Source organism: Sylvia atricapilla, chromosome 3, assembly GCF_009819655.1.
Source record: "Sylvia atricapilla isolate bSylAtr1 chromosome 3, bSylAtr1.pri, whole genome shotgun sequence".
Classification (NCBI taxonomy): Eukaryota; Metazoa; Chordata; class Aves; order Passeriformes; family Sylviidae; genus Sylvia; species Sylvia atricapilla.
The window spans coordinates 72,187,151-72,194,697 of NC_089142.1; positions in this window are offsets into that span (position 1 = coordinate 72,187,151).

Sequence of the window (7,547 nt, forward strand, 5' to 3'; positions counted from 1 at the left end):
ACCACAGGCTTTTATGAAATAGGATTGTGTTTAATTTCAGCATAGCACAGACTACAGTGATTAAAAGTCTTTATTGCTGCTTGTCCACTGATTACTCCAAAGTGCTTTCAAAAATACAAGGTTGCATAAAACTTGTCCCATTTGGAATTTATTTCCAGGCATAATGTGTGGTTACACAACAAGTACCCCATCATAGCCACATGAATTGCAGTCTGGTGAACTGTGGACAAAGAAAGACTAGAGACTCCATGGATGAAAACTCACTTTTTAATAGTTGTGGTCCCAGGCCCAGGGTTCCTTAGGAGGGTGCTTAAGCTAAGGTTTGACATTCATAACAAATATACTTTAGGGAAAAATTATTGCATCTCACCTTTTCTTAGTCCTTCCTCTGCTTCCAGCAAAGTTCCTCTGCTTCCCATTTTGCAGTGTAGCCCGAGAATGTCCCACAGGCCCATCTCTGCAGAGCTGCACACAGTTCAGAGAAACACATGGCCTCTAAAACAGTGAGTGCTTGCATGGGGCCGTTTCCCTCCAGGCAGTCTGAGACTCCATCCCACAACAACCATGCTCCAGAAGAGCAACTGTAATCGTTTTAGATTAACTAAATGTATCCATTGGTGAGGTCCTGATCTCTGCAGATGCTGTTTTGCATCTGTGACTTATACAGTATTATTCATGTGATGTGGGTAGCCAGTGCTGACTTAAAAAATAACAGTAATAGCAGCCAGGGACTTAAGAAGTCTTCATAGGATTTGTTTCCATGATAATTGTCATAACTTCTGTCTATTTTACAGTGAATCAACTGTCTGGCTTTGTTTTCTAAAACCTTTCTTGCAGTGTAACAGATGGCCCTAGGCTAGCCTTGCATTCCCTACTGTCCCGGATCACTGGGACAGACAGGGTTTTGTTTCATCTAGATTCAGACCTAATGAACGATTCAGGAAAGAAAATCAAGCTGCAGTAAAAATGAAGCTCAAACAATGAAAAACCATACAGATCATGGTGTTTAAAATACTTTCCTTTTTTCTTGCACTTATAATCTTGTAACTAAGCAGAAAATATTCTAGAGCTAGCTGGAAGCTGAACAGAAGCTGATGGTTGCAGTATTTGATTAACTGAGGTACTCAGCCCCATGAGGTGTATTGATTTTCAGATGTGCTGATTGTATGCCCTTTTACAGCACCAGAAACAGCTGTCTAAATCTGTGAAAGTTTGGATTAAAATCTGTCCACACATTTGAAACAAAAAACATCCCCAAATCACAGATCCTTAACTAGTTCACTGTACAAGCTTAGATGTGGATACGAATTTGTTGTAATACACCGTTGTTCACATGCTATGCAGAAGAAAAGAGATGCCTCAATACCTGGCATTACCAGTGTAGCTTTCTCTTCCTCTCCACAGAGCTGGTGTTGTCTTGAGAAATCAGGATTGCTATACAAAAATTAAAAACAAAGGTGGGAGCAATGAGGTACAGGCAGAAGTATCCTCAGCTTTAAGAACAAAACTAACGCATTTTAAAAAATCACTTGAGTTTTGTGCCCACTCGGTGAAGTTGCCTGCTGACTGTGCCACAAGGAACTTGAGAGATAGCATCTGAGTTCTTTAGGAATCAGCCTCTTTCTTGGGCAGCCAGCTCTGTGCAGTGAGCCCAGTCCCAGTCCTGCCTTGGGGTTTACACAACACCCACAGCCACAGCAGAGGGCTCATAAGGGAGTTAAGCACAAGAGAAGTTGTGGGTACAACTGGGCTGCTCCATGGCCACTCAGACACTGTTGCAGCACAGTCCCTGTCCCCACACATTGGCTGGAAGGGTATTACAGATGCCTGTGCTGAAAGCCTTGCCAATATAAAGGTGAAGAACAGTAATTGCTCCCCCTTGTCCTACGTGCTAGACCATTTCCTTCCTGCACTGCAGCAAGGCCCACCCTAAAAAGGGAAGAGTAGTAACTTTTGCAGCTGAAGATGGAGGATTATGGAATCCCTGATGAGGTGGGGGTTTTGTGTGCTGTTGTACTGCTCATGTGAGCGACTGAGGGGGGGAGTGAGAGGTTTGATTCCACAGCCCCACCTGAATACAATCATCCTTCTCAGCACTGCACCTGCCTGGTGCTAGAGCAGTAGGGCAATTTTGCCCAGAAGTAGGAGTTTGGGCTTGCTGGTCTTCTTTTCTTTTGATCAAGAACCTTGAAGCTAGATCTTGCTGCCTTTTCCGACATGAGATGAGATGCAGATATATTTGGTTCTGTACCATTACAGGAGCTATGGCGAATCCCTTTCAGCGCTCTGGAAGATGAGTGGTACACTCCCCAGAGTGGTGCACACAGACCTTGTTAGCAAGAATGGCTCATGCTGGGAAGCCCTGCTTTGTCTGCTAATAGCAACATTAATGGGGAACATGAGAGTCATTTTTCATAATTATATGAGTGGAAAAAAATAAGAATCACTTAGCTACAGGGTTGCAATCTGAGCATGCTTTCCCACTACCTCACAAAATAAAAATATCACCCTAAACCTGCTGCTAAAGCCTTAGGTTAGATGTTAGCAGGAGCTGGCTGCTGCCCTGGAGCTGATTGACTCTCCTCTGCTCCCCTGTGCCTTCTCAGCCACCTCAGCACCCCAAGATGTTGGACACTTCTCCGAGACATAGCACATTTCTGAGTTTAAAGGAACAACATCAACTCAAGGCATAAGCCTTTTGTGAGGATATTCACTTGAGGTTTGCCCCAAGCTCTGCCACCTCCACCACCCTAATCACCATGATGGTAGATTTGGCAATGGCATTTTCCTGTCTTGCCATAGGTTTTCTCCCTAGCCTGTTGCTGAGGTCAGAAGGGAGATAGACAGTGAAAACCATGAAAAACTGCCTTAAAAATAAAAGATCTGGAAAACTGAAATTGTGCCCTGCCTTTTCTTCATATAAACAGAGACAGAAACCACCAGTAAACATTGCGGGCACAAGGGTGGTCAGAAGCATCCCACACTTCTTCAAAAAGCTCCCAAAGAGTGGCTCAGCAATACTGCATTTTCATTTTGGTTTGGATTTTTTTTTTTTTTTTTTTTTTTTTTTTTTTTTTTTTTGGTTAGTGTTCTGGGTTTGTTTGTTTGTCTTTTGGTGGTTTTTTTTTTTGTTTTGTTACGGACCTATTTTAAGGTCCACTAGGTCTTTTGGAAGCCTGCAAACTCATGTGTCAGCACAGGTGGTGCACGAGGCTTTGCCCAGGGAGTGAGGGGGAAAGAAAAAAAAAGTGAAATCTGGCTAACCCACTGCTGGCAAATCCTCTGTATTGTGGTGCTGTGGCATCAGGTAGGCAAAATGCTAGAAGTGATGTGACAGTTCACCCCGTTTATAACAATTGTGGTTGCTTCCAGTCATGAAAATTAAATATTTGTGGATAGAGATGAGTTATCTAAATAGTTTTCATTTGAACTCCACTTCCCTCCTGAAATATATGAGCCTTTGTGCTTTTTGACTTTAGGCAGCATATGTTTTGGAAGCACATCAGAGTGCTGAGGGCAGTTTTCAATGTTCCCAGCAAGGCTGGAACTTCAGCGTTTTAAAAAATAATTATAAATACTTGCTGATTGAGGTAAACACACAAGATGTCAGCAATTGCCAGCAACTATCTTTTGCACGTCAGGCACTTATAAGGGCAAGTGTGTTATAAATTGCTCTCCTAAAATCTCTTATTTTCATCCTTTGTCCTTTGCATGACTCTTCAAAGGAAGTGAGCTCCACTGAGCAGGATTTGGCCTCCTGGGCAGCCTGGATACCTCTTTGAGCATTATACAGAGAGGCAGAGGACTCAAACAGGGCAAAGATAGAAGAAGGCTATTAGACACATGCTTGTTCTTCTCTGACCCAAGGAATATATAGCTATAACTCTTATTGCCTTTTTTCCCTTTTTTTTAATAGTTAAAAAGCCCTGGACCAAAGTAAGATGGTGTATTCATTTCCCCCAAGTATACAGCAAAAATTGTGAATATTTTCCTTTTCAGGTACTTCACTGGACTACTTGAAGTGTGCTTTTTCCCTGGTTCTTCAGAGAGGAAAAAGCATTTATCACAGATCCAAAAATTGTCCATGTTTCATTTGCCCCCAGGGACAGCTGGAGCTACACGCCTTACCTGCAGTGCAATGTTTGCCATGCATGAGGGCCAAATTCCCTCACACCTTGGGAGAGGCCACCCAGGAAAGCAAGGACAGGCATGGGGGTCCCCTCATGAGTGTTGTGTGGCCACCTCACCTGGCAGACAGCCCCTCCAAGGACACAGCCCAGCCACCGCCCTGGTGAGGGGGGCAATGCCAGCATTTTGTGACAGTTTTATCCAGTTGCTAAGCAGCTGGGTCCCAGGGACACAAATAAAGTGAAAACAAAATGTCCCGAGGGAAAGCAGCCGCGTTGCTCTGGGAGGGCACTCCGGCTCCAGCCCCATGGCTTCCTCTGCCCTCCTCGCCCAGATGCCCATAGGTTTGTGGGGCTGTGCCGGGCTGAGTGAGGGGAATGGCAACTGCAAGGCTTTGGGAAGGGCCTCTGGCAGCCAGGGTCCAAGCTGAGCTGGCTTCTCTTCTCAGCTGGGTGGGAGCCCACACCTACCTGCAGAAGCTGAGGGCACACACACTTGGCTCTTCCAGCCCCCCAGCTCCACTGTGTCTGTGCAGGGCACTGAGCACTGCTGCGGCCAGAGGGAAAATCTGTGTCCAGCTCTTCAGCCTGGCACTCAGGGCACCCACTACTGGGATGCAGTTTCTATGCCCCTAGGCTGTTCACTGTTTTATGGCAAGCATTCTCCTTGTCTGACTAGCAGCACCAGCAAATCATACTTTTCAATGCTTGCATACTCTCTCTGTCCCTGATATCTCAAAGATGCCTTTGGAAGGTTGACCTGGAACAGGGACTGGGCAGAGCTAAGAGAATAAACTAGGTATTTATTAAAAGGCCTTTAAGGATACACCTTGGGCAGTACAAAAGCCTGGTCAGGGCTGCACCCAAGGTGGAACCAAAATGGTCACAAAATGGACAACTGGTCACAAGGTCTCACACTTTTATAAGTTTTGGTCCATTTACATATTGGAGTTAGTTCCAAATTACAGCTTCAGATTATGAAGTCCCATCCTTCCTTCTTCTCTCTTCAGTCCACCATTGTTTATGCTTTTGGGTCTGAAAACTTGTAGCAGTTGTCCTTGGTCTCCATCTGGAAAAGGATTTGTTTTGTCTACCTACTCTGTGAAGAGAGCTTACTAACACTTAATATGAGGCTCAGAACTACAGCCCTAGGCAGCACAGAATCTGAAATCATGAAAGTTAAAACTTTAGACATCACTACCCTGTTCCACTGCAAAGCAGAGTAGCTCCAGCACAGGGAGCTGAGAAGATCCCAACCACCACACTATGGTATCTCATGTCCCAGTGATTAGAGCTGAAAGAGGAGATTTGGGTTCAAAACCCCTGAGTAATTCAAATAGCATTTACCTCTCTCCAGTCTTCTCTGGTTGTTAGGCACTCAGCCTTTCTGTGTTGGTTTAACACCCAAATTCAAGGCTGTCATTCCTTCAGGAAATAATCTGTGGGATCTTATTTCTCAAAGAATTTGTGGAGTCTCCCTCACTGGAGATGTCTAAGGACTTCCTGGACACTATCCTGTGCCATGTGCTCTGGGATGACCCTGCTTGAGCAGGGAGGCTGGACCAGATGACCACCTCTGGTCCCTTCCAACCTGAGCCATTCTCTGATATATCAGCAGGGCATTTTAGGACATAGTACCGTGCAGCAGAACCATTTATTGTACAAAGGGGACCCAAAACAAGTCTTCAGGGATGCAATCGCATTGCACTACAGCCCCCTTGGTCATCCAGCAACAGGCTGCTATCATGGGTATCTCAGCATCTGCTCCAGCTTGAAAGCAGATAATCTGGTGCCAGAGAAAAAGGATTTATCATGACTGATCCCATTCATTTCCTAGAGGACATGCCAAGTGACTGAAATAGAAATGGGGTCAGCAATTAATAGGGTAGCTCTCAGTCACTGTCGCCATATGTTGGTATGATGACGGCTGGTTTATCTATTTACCTGATAAATAGCTTACTGAAAGTTCTATCAGGACATGGGTCAAGGAGAGTGAAGACAAAACTCAACAGCGCTGACATCCTCAGAGATTTCTTCTCCAGCATTGAAACTTGCCTAAATATTTCTCCCATTTCAGGGAGGGTTTCTTCTTGTCCCTGGGGAAAGAGGAGTGGATGAGTCAAAAGCAGCTGCAGTGTCAGCTTAACTTTCTGCCAGGTTCAGCTGGAGACTGTCTGACTTTATTCCTTACAGAGACATCATATATGATGTATTTTTTTGAACTGGGATAGGAAAACTTTTGAGCCCAAGGAACAGAGATTGAGAAGTGCCATAAATAAATGTGCCATGTCACAGTGGCAGCAGGCCAAGTTGTGGGTTGCGTTGTTGGAGCCAGGAGCTCTGAGACATCTTTAGTCCTGCCATGACAAAGGCTATTTCAGTTTCTGATCCTTGTAGTAAATCCAGCTTTCTCTGCACCTCGTGGATAATACCTCTCCAACAGAATCCACAGCACTCTAAAAGAGAGTTGTTATTTCTTCCTGAGGCAGGAAATTTCAAGCTTGTCAAAGCACTTTTCTGAGCCAACAAGAGCTACAGTAGAAAAATTTTGGCCAAAACCAGGTTCACGGCTGGCTGGAAGGCTGAAAAAGAGTCACTGTGCAGTTTGCACAACCCCTGGGGAAAAGATACGTAACTCAGTGTGAGGAAAAGAAAATGAGCTCTGGGCTGAGTGTGGGATGGTGAATCTGCAAGAGCTGGAGAGCGATGGCTCCCTCAGCAGCTCTTGCTGCAGCCTGCAAACATTTCACAGTGAGTCTGGCCTAACTGGGTGGCATTACAGCTTGCCTGGCCCACTAGGGAATGAATGTGCTGCTCCCTTCTTCCAGGATGATGAAGGAGTGTAAGGCATAAACAGCCACAATTATCATGGGTTTAAGTCTTGGGAGCCAGAAACAAAGGCTCCATCACCACCCTAGAAGTTCTGAGGAGAAGAGAGACCCATGTGTCGGGGGGCCTGAGTATCTCATAGAGCTCACTAATGTTGAAGAATGATGTATGGGGCAAATCCTCCTCGGTGAAGAAGGCTGCCTGTATGCAATTTTTGGGGACGGGACACTTTTCTTCATTACTTTAGCCTATAGAGACCTCTGGTAAAACCATTCAATCTGATTAATCAAACACATATGGATGGCACTGGAAAGAAACTTTCCCAGCTGTGTATAGATTTTGCATTTAAATTGCCCTCATGCTCTCCAAGGCATATACTTGAGGACAGCCACCTAACTTCTGCATTTCCTAAAAACAGATGCCTGTTTTTGGGTATAAAATCTCCCACCATGCCAAAGCCCATTTGCAGAGCCGCACACACAGAGCAGCTTTGCTGCCAGGATGCTGCCATGCAGCACCCCAGACACCCTGATGAGGATGGTGTGAGGGGCTAGGCAGGCAGCTGCTGGAGCCCACTGCTGTGGCTGGGTG